General features: G+C 40.7%; 1 long non-coding RNA gene across 1 annotated transcript; it reads left to right on the top strand.

Annotated features, from left to right (window-relative positions):
* The first annotated feature begins 6160 nt into the window (after window positions 1-6160).
* On the top strand, window positions 6161-7098 carry LOC123752685 (uncharacterized). The gene is made up of 3 exons (XR_006772218.2): window positions 6161-6219; window positions 6636-6766; window positions 6885-7098. It is a non-coding gene; the product is annotated as an uncharacterized lncRNA (long non-coding RNA).
* Window positions 7099-17323: the final 10225 nt, after the last annotated feature.

Raw genomic sequence — 17323 nt, 5'->3', positions numbered from 1 at the left:
TTCTTGCATCTTGGGTTTTGTCTATTATACAGGTATTTTTGTTCAACCTTTCTCTTGTTAGGGTGATGTCATGGGCTTGTCTCATGTGATTCCTGGGAGCACCGGATTGAAGATGACATGTCAAACGCCTCATCAGCTTGGTCGACGTCATACCTATGTACTTAGATTGAAGGTTACATCCTTCGTGGGGGCAAGTGTGCATCTATACAACGCTTGACTGCTGTAGAGGTTTCTCCGTCGGCTTCGGGCTGTTTTTGATAAGGAGTTCGGAAGTCTTCTTGGTTTTGTAGAATATGATCAGGTCTATGTTTTGGTTAGGAGTATTACTTTTTACTCCTTTACGGATTATTTCTTTCATTATTCTTTCCTCTTTTATATGTTCACTGTGCATGGTTGATTTGTAATATAATTTTATTGGAGGTGTTGTGGTTTCTGATCTAGGTTCTGGATTATACCAACGGTCCAAGTGTCTTCTTATAGCAGCGTTTATTTTCCCGTTGCTATATCCGTTGTTCACCAATACCTGAGTTACTCTTTCAAACTCTCTACTCACGTTGCTCCATTCGGAGCAGTGGGTAAGCGATCGACGAATATAAGCATTGAGAACACTGGCTTTGTATCTTTGGGGGCACTGACTTCTACCGTTCAGGCATAATCCTATGTTGGTTAATGAAAAAATGCATTTTAACCTCATGTTTTTTCTTAACAAAAACCTACTCTCATTGGTATAAACGCCAGGTATAAGCATACAGTAGACTTAATTTAAATGAATGAAAATAGTTTCTGATCCTAATAGTACGAACCTAACTTAGTTAATATTTAATCCAGCAAATCACACTGAACCCTAAGAGTAATATAGTAGGTTATTACTGTTACAGACTTTTACTCTCTTGCGTGAGGTGACGAGTACTGCAGATGTTGTGGTGACTACACACGTAGCAGTTTGCAGTCGATAATTCTGAAACTGCCTGAAATCTATCAGTTTAAGATAATTATTTTGTAAGATAACTTACATCTTTCCTTATACCTAAGACTTCGTTAACTTTTACTAATAATGTAACAGCAAGTTCTCTACTAATTGCTGAAATGTTATTCCTTTTATAGTTCTAATTTGTGATTTACAGTGTTCCCAAGAATCGGTGTATTAGTGTTTTAAGCCTGAACTTCCTGCCTCGCATAAAAGAGCTCTGAATATTAGTGTTTCACGCATGAACCTCCATTTTCACAACTTATTTCTAAGTTTATGGCTATATTTTGTTGAAATGTTTATTGTCTAGAATAATTCATTTGTGAACAAACGACGCCTCATGCTGAATAACCAAATTCCACTGAATAACAACATATTTATTTACAAACACATTTTTGTATGAAGGTTTAAATCCTTTTCTGAGAGAGAGATGAGAATAGTGTATAAGAGTAGTGTTGATGGTCGACCTTCACACGTCCTCAGCTACACAATATACACCTTACCAGCAGTGTTGATGGTCGACCTTTACACGTCCTGAGCTACACAATATACACCATTCCAGCAGTTACTGTGAAGACAGTGTGATGTTCTATCCACGGTGATGGTACGATGGGAAAGGCTGGTGGACCGGGTTGTTAGTGTGACGGAACACAGCCCTGTGGGACCTACAAGCATGGTAAAGGTCAATTACTGCATTACAACACATCACAGTAACTTATGACACGGTACTGTTTGTAGCAAATATAATATGTTACAAATATTAGTAATCTCAGAACTTTATAGTGATTCTTACACATGACCAAACGACCCATGTCCAAGCCTGTGTCCACTGCCATGTCCCAATCTGTCACCATGTCCATAGCTAAGGTTGGGTAGTGCCACTGCCACAGCCACGAGAGCCACAAGTGCCACCAACACCAGCAGAGGAAGGAAGAAAAAAATTTAACAATTGGAAAACTTACCTACAGGAAGCGCCGGATCATTTTGTTCATACATATGCGTGTATGCAATTGAATGTCTTTCTTTATTATGCACCCCATACCCATCCCAAGGGCGGTAGTGTAAAGGATTACAGAGGCACATAATTGGTTCAGGAACTGAACCCTCTAGTTCGTGTCGCTAAGCAAATAACAATCTTTTGACGCTAGTTACACAATTATGTTATATATACATATATAACATAATATATAATAATATGTACATGTTATATATACATGTACACATACTCATACATACATGTACATATATATATATATATATATATATATATATATATATATATATATATATATATATATATATATATACATATATATATATATATATATATGTATATATATATATATATATATATATATATATATATATATATATATATATATTCATATATACATACACATAAATGTGTATGTATATGTGCACTCCTTCTGAAGATGTATTAATATACGAAAGTACTTAAAGGAAATTCCTGTTTCAATTTTCCTCCGTGGTCTGACACTGTCACATTTTTAATCACGGGTTTATTTTCGTGATATACACACAGACACATACATATTTAATCACTACACAAACACACACATCAATAATCTTTTGTATCACAAGTGATTCAACAAGAGGCTCACAAGTCACTATTCAAAGCACTTTACATCTATAGTGGGTCACACAGTTACTAGTCTTGCTGCATCCACCCAACTGGGCGGCAGCTTTACAGTCATGTGCATGCATTATCTACAAGAAGCAAATTTTGGATACTTCGCTGAGATCTCGGGCAGCACATCATTATGAATGAAGTACTTACACATTTCTTGGACACCATTGATGGTGTTATCTCTAAATTCCGCGATTTTTTCACATTCCAGTATTTAATGACGCAGAGTTTGCGAATACTTCTGCTGACAGAGTTTTGCAAGACGCTGTTAGTAACAGCTTTACCGATCAAATTTGTCACCAAGTTATTTTGCCTCAGACCGGGATGCAGGAGTAGAGAAATTCTCGAAACCGACCACAAGTAAAATGAGGAGGTTGTCAGTCGGGTTCTGGCGTGCGTCTTACTGTATATGTGAATATGTATTGTTGATGAAGACGCTTCTTATATTTGTGTTGTCAGGCCAATTTTCAAGATGAAGTTTTAAGATTTGTTTCCGGGCAATCATTGTAACAATTTATTTTCTGAATTTAACATAAAGAAGAAGTGATAAAAAATAGTATTACTCAAGCAAGACGTGAGAGTAATGTTAATGTACTCACAAGATAGCTTAGAGCGGACATAATGCGGTGTTGTACAGTGAACTTAATTGTTCTTCCTTAGTGTGAAGACAGACACCAGACCGATTTTACTACGATTTCAGTGTAGCACAGGCTATGGTGAGCTGTAAGGCCAAACAGTCTTAAGGGTCGCTTATATGTATTGTGGAGACCCCGAGTCCCCACCAGCAGTTGCCACTTATGGTTTACTCCGCTTCTCTTTTTAACCCTAACTCACTCACAGAACTATATTTGTATTTGTATAGAATAGGTCACAATGCAAAGTTTGTTTAAACTTTCTAGTAATGTAGTCTAAACATACTCATTATAGACCAATAATAATAATTAATAACACACAATTACCTACAGCGGCAAGAGGGAAGCCCTCAGAGAAATCTACTTAACAACTTTCCGAGTTAGTGAGAGGAACTTGGCAAGTCATATCTGGTGTGGGCGCTGCGTGACGCAATACCCACTTATGCCACCAATTTTTGTTTTCCTGAAGTTCATTTATTATGCACCCTATACCCATCCTGTTGGTGGTAGTAGAAAAGGGCACATACTGGGCTCAGGAACTGAACGCTAGATAAATAATTTAGATATGCAACTTGTAGTCTTGATAAACTAGAAATAAAATATAATGAATGTTATAATAATAATAGTTTAATAATAATAATAATAATAATAATAATAATAATAATAATAATAATAATAATAACAATAATGATAATAATAATAATAATAATAATAATAATAATAATAATAATAATAATAATAATAATAATAATAATAATAATAATAATAATAATAATAATAATAGTTCATTTAGGTAAAAGTATATACATACAAATTGAGTTACAAGCTGAATATTGGATTTCATGATAGAGCTAGAATATACTATGCCTAACGCGCACAACGTTTCAGACAAGAAGTGGGAAAAAACTTGACAACTATTGTTTCATTAACAATGGGTTCAAGAGTTTAACCACAATTAAGGATGATAAAGAATCATTTATAATACATCGTATCAAGTTTGGAGACTCGTACACATGACTCGTACACATCGTGAAGAACCAACACCGCGACACTCTAGCACCACGGAGAACCAGCAACATCACGAAGTATCAACACCATCACACTTCAATTTCATAAAGAACCAGCACCACATTCAAACATCACAGAACACCAGCACCACCACACTCCAGCACCACAGAGAATCAACACCCTGACACTCAAGGAACATGTCAGCAAATGCAATACCTATATACAAATGGCAACTAACAAGAGGAAGTTGTTGTTCTTCCTGAACTAAAGGAAGCTTGTCCCTAACTTGTATATCAGGCAAGTTGATGGAGAACATCGTGAGAATAATCCTAGTAACACATCTGGAGAGAAGGGACTTCGTGACACACCATCAACATGGGTCCAGGGATGGCAAATCTCTCCTCACATGTCTAAAAGTATTCTACGACAGTCGTCAAATATTAAGCAAGAAGAGAAGGTTGGGCAAACTACATTTTCTTGGACTGTTGGAAAGGTTTTGACACAGTACCCCTTAAGAGGCTGCTGGATAAGTTGGAGAAAAAGGCAAGAGTAACTTGTAGGGTGCTCCAGTGGATATGGGAATACCAAAGTAATAGGAAACAGAAAGTTATTGTGAGTGGCGAAACCTCAGAATATGATGATATCACCAGCGGAGTTCCTAAGGGTTCCGTACTCGTATCTATCCTGTTTGTGATATACTTAAATGATCTTCCAGAGGGTATAGACTCATTCATCTCAAGGATTGCTGATGATACCAAAATTATGAAAAGGATTAAGAGGAAGACAGCATGAGGCTACAAGATGACCGAGACAAACTGAAGGACTGGTCAACATAAGAACTACATTAAAATATTTGTGTAAGGAATCATTGAGAACTTTGCATACCCCATATGTCACACCAATCCTGGAGTATGCAGCTCCAGCATGGAGACCGTATCTAGTCAAAAAGAAGAATAAATTGCAGATGGTTCAAAGGTATTCCACCAGATTAGTACTCGACCTGAGGGATTTGAGCTACCAAGAGAGACAAAGGGAACTAAACCCCAGGTCGCTGGACGACAGAAGACTTAAGAAAGACATGATCACTAGCACCACACTCCAGCATCACGGAGAACCAGCATCACGGAGAACCAGCACCACCACACTCCAGCATCACGGAGAACCAGCACCACCACACTCCAGCATCACAGAGAACCACCACCACCACACTCCAGCATCACAGAGAACCAGCACCACCACACTCTAGCATCACAGAGAACCAGCACCACCACACTCCAGCATCACAGAGAACCACCACCACCACACTCCAGCATCACAGAGAACCAGCACCATCACACTCTAGCATCACAGAGAACCAGCACCACCACACTCCAGCATCACAGAGAACCAGCACCACCACACTCCAGCATCACAGAGAACCAGCACCACCACACTCCAGCATCACGGAGAACCAGCACCACCACACTCCAGCATCACAGAGAACCAGCACCACCACACTCCAGCATCACAGAGAACCAGCATCACAATATTACAAAGTCACGGAGGATCAGTGCCCTGTCCGGGAAGTTCCAGTAATTGCGTCATCGACCTACGGCCTTAACCTCCTCTCTCTCCAACTCGGAAAGTTATGTTGATTTATCCAAGTATTTTCCCTCTTTGCTGCTACAGTCAATGATTTTTATTAACTTTTATAATACGTTAGCATTCAGTATCGCTGAGCTGTACTTCTTGTAAGATGTACACCAATTGTCGCCAAACCGTAAGTACTTGTAAACTTTATTTATATCAGTAAGTATGGCCAAGAGTCGGAGTTAACCATAAATGGCAACTGCTGGTGAGAGGACCCGGGGTGCGGCCAGCACATATAAGCGCCCAGTAAGATGGTCTGGCATCAATCTTCACACTGAGGAAGAACAGTTAAGTTCACTGTAAAGCACCGCATTATGTCCACTCTACGCTCTCTTGTGAGTACAACTGTATTTATTCCTGTTTTATGAGATAATAACAATGGCAACGGATGTTTTGGTAATAGGTTTAAGTCGTTCATATTGAACATATCAGTAAAACTTTATATAGTGTTGTTCATATGTAAATTACAATGTGCTGTTGGGGCTCACAATACCCTAGGTCTTCCCGGCCCATACTTACAAAGTATTGTTCTCCATCTTGAGAGCTGATGTCTCTAGAAATACAAGACAAACTTCTGAAGTTTCTTCAACAACAGCGTTGCCGATAATATATTTAGCAAGACGACAGCCACAACCAGTGTCACTAACCCTTCCTGTTCCTCGGCTGGTGGTAGCGGTAGCACTCCTGGCTCTGGTGTACGTGGTCCTGGGTGCCACCAACAGCCTGTCACTAACCTCTTCTTCTTCCTCAGCTGATGGTGGTGGTGGCACTCCTGTCTCTGGTGTACGTGGCAGTGGCACTACCCTACCTTACTAACGGACATGGTGGCAGATTAGGACACGACGGAGGATACGGGATTGGACACGGTCCTCTCGGTAATCTGTAAGTATTTTTATATCTACAAAACTTTTATGTCTTATTTAGTAAATAAATATTTGACTTAAATTGTGCCATAACTTAAACTAACTTGAAGAGTAATTCAACTTGGCCATCTTTACAGGGTCCATGGGCCAGCTTACCGACCATCAGATCATACTATCACCCATCACTATGGATAGAACATGATGCTGTCTTTAACCTTACAGTTGATATTGGTGCATAATGAGTGCCGGAAGGCGAATGAATGTCCACCTTCAACTCTTCTCATATCCAAAACATTCCTACTATTCCTCAAGATGAGGAATTGAGACTGTGATTATAAATATATTTTTGTAATAAAGTTTTTGTTGTTAACTTTCATTTTTACTGATCAGGTGGCGGCGACAATTGTCCGGGGAATACTGATGTTGGAAAACTTGGATTAATATCGAAAGCCTTTCTAAGTTTGAGGAAGAAATTACAATGTTTTCAGTAAAATTGTTAGAAATGAAGCACTTAAATTAGCTCATGGCTTACCTTCGGATTTAAAAACAATTCTAAAAGCTGGAACATTGGAAAAAAAATAAATGTGGAAACAGAGATAACATATTTTAAAGAATTCTGTAAACTCTACTTTCTTTAGAAACACAAACATAAGAAATTCCAACAAAGTATAAACAAGCCAACTTCACTTGTTGAAGTTTGTGAAAAAATACGAAAAATCTCTAGAAGCAACCCAACCAAACAACAGCACCACAGCCCACTATAACAAGCAAACATTCTCATTAATCAATGGGCACTAACATCAAGTTACAACTCACTTCCAATTAACATACAGAACCAACTTAGAGAATCACGCCACAACAGACAATGAACCATCAATCTTGCCTGTACAGCTATTTTCGTGTTGGATCCTAATGATGTATTTGAATGGAAATTAAATCATACACTACAGGTGGGCAAATTACCTGTTCTTGGAGAGAACGGTATTACTTACAGTTTACTAAGATTAGTCTCACAAGAACAAGGTAATCCACGTTTAGTATTATACAGAATGAGTTTAAGTGAAGGAGTATTGCCAGATGATTGGAAAAAAGAGTATCGTTCTTCCTATCCACCTAACCACATTCAGATAATTATAGACCCTTGTCTCTAACATCGTGTGTTTCTAAAATGCTTGAACGCATTGTCCTTAACCAATTTATGTATCCTATACAGGGGCACCTGTAACCTCAACTGTTTGGATTTATGCCTGGGCTCAGTTCAGAACACTGTTCTGCTGAATACTTTGCTCATACTGAAGCTTACCTTAAAGCAGTCTTCATCGACCTACAGCAGCTTTTGACACAGCAAACAGGGAAATCATAACAGAACAGCTTGCTGATCTAGGAATACAAGGGAAATGGCTAAAGGGCTATTTGTCTAATCGAACAACATATGTTTTGTTTAATGGTGTTAGAAGCACAAAGAGCAAAAACTTTGAACTGAGGACTCCACAAAAAGGGGTCCTCAGCCCCTTATTAGTTAACGTTTTAATGCATAAACTTATTAAAGATCTTCCATCTAATAAAAAAGACACGGTCGTCTGTATTGCTGATGTTATATGTTTACAGGCTGCCTCCGAGAATAGAATGTTAGTTCTGCTCAATACTTTTGCAACTAGAGCTGAGGAATGTGGACTTCTTATCTCTGTACAGAAAACTAGTCCCCTTATTCCGTGTGGTATTCCACCTCCCAATTATCATATAGATGGGCGTGCACTTGAGAATTGCGAGTCATTCAGATACCTTGGTGTCCCCCATTAACGACCCGGGGTACCTTTCTTCTCTCAAGAGCAGACTCTGGGAGAGATTAATGCCCTAGCAGGTCCTCGTTGGTGTATTTATACACTCTGTGATTGACTACAATGATCTACATCTCACACTGTACATGAAAAAGAGCTAAAATCTCTTGAATCCTTGCAAAATGAAGCTTTGCGTCTCTTCCTTGGGGGGGTTCAAAATCCACGAGAATAGTTCATATGAGAGCAGAGTTAAAATTACCTGCCATAAGTGAGAGAATTGTGTCCATTAGCACAGTTTTCGGCGTGAAGGCATTAAGTAGATCTCGGCAACATATGAAATTTCCAGCTAATTTTTTTAATATGCTACACTCACCTGAGGTCTAAGAAGAGCAAAATCTGATTAAGCATTTTGGTTTTTCAAGGTATTCAACTCCATCAAAATATTAAATATGCACCCAACTAAATTAATGATTAATCAACCAATTAATCCATGGGATAACTGGGATCTATTAGTTGATTTTGTAAATGCACCCAAGAAAGATAGCGTACACGCTACATTATTAAAACAGTTAACACTGAAAATCATCACAGAGAGTACCCAGGTTAACGGCAAAGATGTGTACATCGTTGTATACAGCTATACAGACGGTTATGTAGAAGATGTACTGGAGGTGCATACAATATATTTAAACAATCTTTTATCATTTATGCAACAATGAATGGGCGTGTCAATGATTGGGCAAGTACAACTCAAATCGAACTTGCAGGCATGTACCTTGCCACTGAATTTTTAAAAGACAAAGGCAGTGGACTTATATATTGTGACTCGCAGAATGTTGAACGCACATAGTAGTATCACCCGGAAAATTGTCAGTGACATACGAATGAATGTTTTAGCTGCTAACGAAAACAGATTTTAAATTCAATTCCTTTGGATACCATCACATGTTGGCATCTCAAGGCATGACACTGTTGATATGCTTGCAAAGACAGCCTGAAGAAAATCAGTTGTAGTAATTGATATTAGTATTTTATTAGCAGTGACAAATTGAATACTTAAACAAATAACTAATGAAAATCTCACTGGCCTAACAAATTCACAAAAGCATGAAAGTTGTAGCATTAAACATTACGATAAATATTGTGAGGAGACATGAGAATTAATAGACCAAGAACTCAGCAATGTAATGTTATAGTGATCAGAACAGGCCAGGGATATAGACGTATCTGGCAGCTTTCTATAAACCAAATGTCGAATACACCATGTGTAAACTTTGCGAAAGAGAAAACATGTACTCCCTTGAACTATTTATGGTAGAATGTCCCGTAGTGACTGACTTTCGATCTCCTGTGATGAGATATGCTGAACTCTGTAAATACTATATGAATACTGGAACACTTGATGATATATTGGACATGTACCCAAGATTGCCTATGTAATACAATGTATTGTACCTATAGAATATGTAATACATCTGTCATACAATGTATGTACCTATAACCTGAGATTGTAAAAGCATCTTAATCACCTTCAGTGGAAAAGTGTTTAGTATCACACTAGTTTCTATAGATGCTATCTTACCCTGTCAAAGTATGAGAGACATAGGTGTATGTATATATATGTGTATATATGTATATGTGAGTGGGTATGTGGAAGCTGGTCAGATTTGCATTTCTCCTTTGTAAACACACAATAATGACGCAATGTAAAAAACACCTCGAACACTGTATATGTAGATCAGACGTAAATCTGTGAATTTATGTTTGTTGATTAACTCTAGAGTGTTCAAAGCACTACAATCACCTTCTGTAGCTGATTGGTCACTGAATCAATCAACTGAAATAAATCATAAATATAATAAATTCATAAATCACTGAAATATATGTTTAACAGATCTCTAACACTCTCCATAAAGGACAGAAGAAAATGTATATATATTTATGCTGGTTAGCATTGTAAATGTCTTGCCACGTTTGTGGAAGAATAATATTAATAAAAATAATCTATATAAATAAAAATGGAAATGTTCGTTTGTTCAAAATCGCTTATCTCCGAATGTTCTTCACCGATTGCTTTGAAATTTTCACACAGCGTTCCATTCGCATCCGAGCAGGTTTTTATATACATATTATATAGATGTCACGACTGTGACGGGAATTTTGTTTTTTTTAACTGTTTTTCATGTGACGGAAATCTTTGGAACGATTTTACCGAATGGTTTGAAATTTTGACACGACGTTACATTCGAATAGACACGTGTATTTAAATACCTACTACATACATGCCTCACCTGTGATAGGAAAAAACATGCTTTTATTGAAAAACAGTGCTATTTGTTGGACATAAGAGCAACACACACTGTAATCTCGCAGAGTTCTTCACCGATTGCTTTGAAATTTCGACACAACGTTCCATTCGAATTTGCGTGTTTTAATATACCTACTATATAGATGCCACATCTGAGAAAGATAAAAGCATGTTTAAAAAAAAAAACAGTGCTATCTGTTGTACGTTATAGCAACACACACTATACTAAATATGTTACAAATTCCATTTCAAAGTTTCTAATTGCATTGATAAATTGAATTTTCATAGATTTCGATTTAATTTAATATTTATTTAATTATTTTGTGAGATATTGTATTGGAATTGAGCTGTGTTGTTTACCATCCCATTCATTTTGTATGTATAAGTATAGATGCCACACCGGTGATGGGTAAAACTATGCTTTTCTTGAAAAACAGCGCCCTCTGTTGCACGTAAGAGCAACACACATGCTATACTAAATAAGTTACAATTCCATTTCAATGTTTCGGATTGCATTGATAAATTGAATTTTCATAGATTTTGATTTATTTTCATTTGGATTTAATTATTTTATGTGAATTGTGTTGGAAATGAGCTGTGTTGATTACCATACCATTCATTTCGTGAGCATAGTTTATTTTTATGTTCTTAAATATTTTCATAGAATTTTTTAACTGTTTTCTTATATTTCAATTATTGGAACATGAGATCACTTGATGTTCCCAATTTTCTGATAGGAACATCAGACCATTTGCGAAGGCATCGGACAAAGGAGTGGGGAATGGTGGGGATGACGAGTGGACGGAAGTGAGAGATGGTGGGGAGGACGAGGGGACAAGAGAGGGGGGGGGGTAATGGTGGGGAAGGACGAGGGAATGGGAGAGTTTGGGATGGTGGGGACGAGGGGATGGGAGAATTGAGAATGGTAGGGAGAACAAAGGGACAGGGAAGTGAGGAATGGTGGGGAGAACGAGGGGATGGTGGAGAGGGGAATGGTTGGGAGCCCGAGGAGACGGGAGAGGGGCAAATGGTGGGGAGGACTGGGGGGACAGGGAATGTTGCTATGGCTCAGCAACGCACATGCGTTGCTGAGCCACAGCAATGCTTGGCCGGGTACTACTAGCAAAAATAAGAAAATAACGTTCAGCCATCTCCTTGCATCACCCCCTCCCCCCCCCCCCTCTCGGCCTTCATCTTTCAGCCATTCCACTTCCACCCTATACCTGTCTGACCACCACACCCAACACTCACCTGTGAGACCACCACACCCAGCCTTCATCTGTGAAACCACCACACCAAGCCTTCACCTTAGAGAACACCACACCCAGCCTTCACCTGTGAGGCCACCACACCCAGCCTACACCTGTGAGACTACCACACCCAGCCTACACCTGTGAGACCACCACTCCTAGCCTTCACCTGTGAGACCACCGCACACAGCCTACACCTATGTGACCACCACACCCAGCCTTCACCTCTGAGATCACCACACCCAGCATTTCCCTGTGAGATCACCACACCCACCTTCACCTGTGAGACCACGACACTTAGCCTTCACCTGTGAGACCACCACACACAGCCTACACCTATGTGACCACCACACCCAGCCTTCACCTCTGAGATCACCACACCCAGCCTTCACCTGTGAGACCACCACACCCAGCCTTCACCTGTGGGACCACAACACGCAGTTTTTACCTGTGAGACCACCACACCCAGCCTTCACCTGGGAGATCACCACACCCTGCCTTCACCTGGGAGATCACCACACCCAGCCTTCACCTGGGAGATCACCACACCCAGTCTTCAACTGTGAGACCACCATACCCAGCCTTCACTTGTGAGACCACCACACCCAGCATTCACCTATAAGACCATCACACCCAGCCTTTACCTGTGAGACCACCACACCCAGCATTCACCTATAAGACCATCACACCCAGCCTTTACCTGTGAGACCACCACACCCAGCATTCACCTATAAGACCATCACACCCAGCCTTTACCTGTGAGACCACCACACCCAGCTTTAAAGATGTAAAAGCATCTTAATCACCTTCAGCATTTAAGTGCTTAATAACACTCAAGTTTCTTAATCAGCTATCTTACCTTCTCAGAGTAGGAGAGCCATAAATGTATGCATGTGTGTATGTATATGTATATGTAGATGTATGTGTGCAATATATATATATATATATATATATATATATATATATATATATATATATTGTTGGGGGTTTCACCTCTCTATTATTCTCTACCCTTACTCTGGGGTGAGCAATAGTTACGCTCAAGGTAACTCACCGTAGCCCTGCGGGTCTTCCCTCGATCCTCACGGCGCCACTGCACGCCAGGAGAGTCTCCCAATCAATCTTAACGGCCTCTTATTAAGAAAGAGTGAGAACACGACTCGTTCACCTCGACTGTCGTGTGCCCTCCCCAACAATAGGGCTCTACGGTTAAACACAAGATCGCCAACTGGTGTTTAAGGTGGCCAGTAACACCCTCAGTGGACTGGTGTATTCAGTGGTAGCCTTGACAAGGTCACACTCAAAGATCAGGAATCAGGCAGGTACTTATTGTTATCACTCTATGCTTACAGGTATAGTATAGCCACAAGATCAATGGAGGGGATGATAAAAACACAAAGAGAGTTTTGTATTTTACTTAAAATGTATGAAAGATGTCACAAGGCCACACAATAATCATAAATCAACTGATCCTGACTCGGCCGGTAATTCCCACGGATATTATGCGATCACTAGAGGGCAACACTCTCCCCCTCCTCATCAAGTGTCAAGAACAGCTGATCGCAATGGACTCTCCGCGCGAAATTTGCTTGTTTGCTAGATTCACGCGCTCGGTTTCTTTAAATTCTCCAATATTACTAGAAACTCGCACACTCGATATTGGCACAAATAAACCGAATTACTTAGTTACACTGTACTCAGGCTCAAACAGTCTTTTCTACAATCAATTCTACAATGATTCACTGTAATGGTCTTACACTGTTATTTATCCAACAATATATAATGAAATATTAACACGGGAGTTTTCAGTACTTTCTCTCGTGGGCGATAACGCAATGATTCACTGTACTCACAAATGATTATTCACTGAATGGACATAGACATATATATGGTATATAAATCAATCATCAATACATGGAAAATAAATAGTTTCTGGGCACATAGCCTAACCTCCAAATACTGGCATAATATTGTATATAATTCACCACTATATGTTCATATCAAAATCTATAGAAAGATATACACAACACAGTAAATTTATCACTGGTTCCTGGTGCCTGTACACACCAATAATCAACATGAATATTACAAGTACTCTTGATAGTACTGTCTAGCACACTGGTGCGTTACCGTGACATAGGTGAGACTTGCTCACGACATATAAAATCTTCAGGCTAGATAATATAGCCAAATAATATAGCTAACTAAAGGGGAATGGGGAGGGAACTAGAACCACCTACTTCACCCTATCCTCCGATGAGAGTCGAGATGTAGCTCCTGGTCCTCGTGTCGGGAACGCCCCCACACTACACGTCGTCGTGTCCTACCAGAGCCTCTCGTCGTCCCACCGTTTAGCGCGTCGTCTCCGTGCCTCCTCACTGCAGGTCCGTCCTCCTCCTTGACTTCTTGAAGGTTGGAGTCGGTCTCCTGGCCGTCGTCTTCTCCCAGCAACGGCTGTCGCCTACGTCTCAGCTACAGTCGTTCGGTTTCCCCAAATAGTCCTCTCTTCCTCAGCTACCCAGTGGCTCTGTCAGCCACTACGCTGTCACGAACTGGTGAATTGCCACCGACGTCAACATACGTCACTGCACGGCTTCACTGCTACTGGCACAGTACCTGACTGGAGCACTTGTTGCTCAAATAACCGTCAATTCCCTCTTCTGGTTCAACACATGAACTAGGGAAGACTTCTCGGAGTACTGGCGGACTTCAGGTGACGCGTAAATCCACGGTAGTGGGAAACAGCTGTCCGACAGACAGGACCACTCGTCGCACGTCCGACCTCTATGACGTGTCGTATCTGACTGATGGCGCCAGCCCGGCGCGCTGGCCGGACCCCCTTCCTTCGTGACGTCACTTTTACTATGGGAGGTTTTCATTGGCTCCCGGTGCCACATTGCTGTCGGTGACCAATCCGGTGCCACTGACGTCACACGGTTTTGGCGGGAGATCAGGGAAGCCAGCGCCATCTTGGCTCCCTAAAGGGCCTAAACCACAGGCCAAAACATTACTATTTCACAAATTTCTCGGCTCACCGAGAACACTTCACTCTCTCCCATATATCAAATTGTAGCCTGCAACGTAGAGAACGCTTGGGAAAACTAGACATGACTCTTACTGCAGGCATGGGAGAATTATAAGGGGGGGGGACTCCGTCACAATATATATATATATATATATATATATATATATATATATATATATATATATATATATATATATATATATACATATATATATATATATATATATATATATATATATATATATATATATATATATATATATATATATATATATATATGTCCCATCTACCCGGAGCAGCTGGTTTTAAGGCGCCAGAGGCACGCCCTCGCCCCTTCTCCTGTCAGTAAAAGCAGTTCCGCCGGACTAAAAGACTAAGCCACCCGTGCAGGCCAGGAGTTGGACTTGGTTGTCAGAGGCTATTTGAGACGCATGCCGTATAGGAGCATTTTATAGGTTATGGGAGCTAGCCCCCATTACCATCCCCTGGCTATGACAACCCCTTGGAATATATATAATATATATATATATATATATATATATATATATATATATATATATATATATATATATATATATATATATATTTTTTAAGTTTGTGAGGGTACCACCTCTGGTGCCAATGTGGGGACCCATACCCTCGGAGAAGAAAATAAAAAGTATTCAGAGGAGACCTTGTGGTTTTTCACTGAACACTAATATTATCTTCTCCTACCACCCCCATTCTTTTGTATGTACACATATATATTTACTTTATTTGAACTTTGTTACAAAAAAGGAGTTACATATGGGTTACAAAGATGGTTATCATAGGTTGTCGAGTTTCTCCAGCTCCTCAGATGGCGGGCAGGAACCCTGGATGCAGTGCGCATTTCCCCTCTGTATCGCCACACTGAGGCGCTGGAAAAGAAAGCTTGCAGCTCTTGCGTCCCTTGTCATTTCAATGAGCCTAGAACCCAGTTCCTTAAAAAAACTGGTAGCACTTTTACCCCAGGCGCCGAGTGTCTCAGAAGCAATGGGGACAAAATTGTAGTGGTGATCCAGTTCTCTATACTTACGGGAATTGGCTGCTTCCCTGTGGGTGGCAGCACCACCTGGTTGTGCAACACTGAGGTTAATGTAGGTGTTAGCCAGGGTTGATACGCACGTGTAGTCCCATACCAACTGCTTGCCATTCTTCCAGGGGTTCACTGTGATACCATCCGGGCGACCAATAAGAGCATCAGAGTTACGGGGCGTTTGGTAACGGGGCTCTCTTTCAGCTGGGCATCCAGCTGTGGTGAGGCTCCTCTTGATGATGTCGTTAACTTCACTGTGCCTCGAGTGCCATCCCCCTGTGCTTTGGCAGAGTAGCCCATGGTGGCCGTACCTGTCAGCCACCACCTCGCCGCAAATACACCTATATCTGGTGTGGATTGGGGCAGCAAGGCAGAGGGCCGCAGCAATTCGGAGGGCGTGTGGTGTGAGATGCGTGCCAGTTGCCGACATTGGGGTTGCTAACAGGAAATCCCCTGCATGTGATGCTGCTACTGCTGTGAGGCGAGCAATGTCGTGTTGTGTTGTTGCAGCACCCAGGCACTCTGCAGCAACTTGGTCTACAATGGGGCCATCCCAGCTGGATTGCTTGTGGGCTTTTGGGGATGGTGGTTGAGGTGATTGGCCTGCACGAGAGGCCAACTCTGTGACACAGCGTGTAATATTGGGATCATGTACACCTGCCAGCTGATGTAAGTGGGCAGGTAGAATTTCCTTCACAAGGTCGTCGGATGCTCATAAGGAGGACAGGAAGGCTGGAACAGCGATTTGCGTTGCTGTTCGAACTCCGAGGCCCCTAAGTCTTACGGGAAGAGAGGCTTGTTTCCACTGTAGGTCATCGAGAGAGAGGTTAAGGGCTTTTTCTAGCATTGATTTCAGTAACCGGTCATACTCACTTAGTTTTTGGCTACTGTAAGATGGTGAACACCTTAGAAAGTAGGTTAACCTGGGGAGGGACAGACATCTGGTGATGAGGTAGAGTGCATCATGAGCATCAATATCCTCAATCCTCCCATCCATCCTCTTAAGGTCGGCGATTTTCTTATCAAGGACCTCATCGATGGTTTTTAACCCCAAGGGAGCTCCTAGGAGTGTGCTGTCTTCAGGTTTAGTTTTATGGATATTTGGCAGAAGACCCTCTATTCTCTCTACGATGCCCTGGTTGGAACATATTATTTCAC

The sequence above is a fragment of the Procambarus clarkii genome, chromosome 25, assembly GCF_040958095.1.
Source record: "Procambarus clarkii isolate CNS0578487 chromosome 25, FALCON_Pclarkii_2.0, whole genome shotgun sequence".
NCBI classification, from domain to species: domain Eukaryota; kingdom Metazoa; phylum Arthropoda; class Malacostraca; order Decapoda; family Cambaridae; genus Procambarus; species Procambarus clarkii.
Note: the sequence above shows the minus strand (reverse complement) of the source record. Positions and strands in the feature narration are given on the sequence as shown.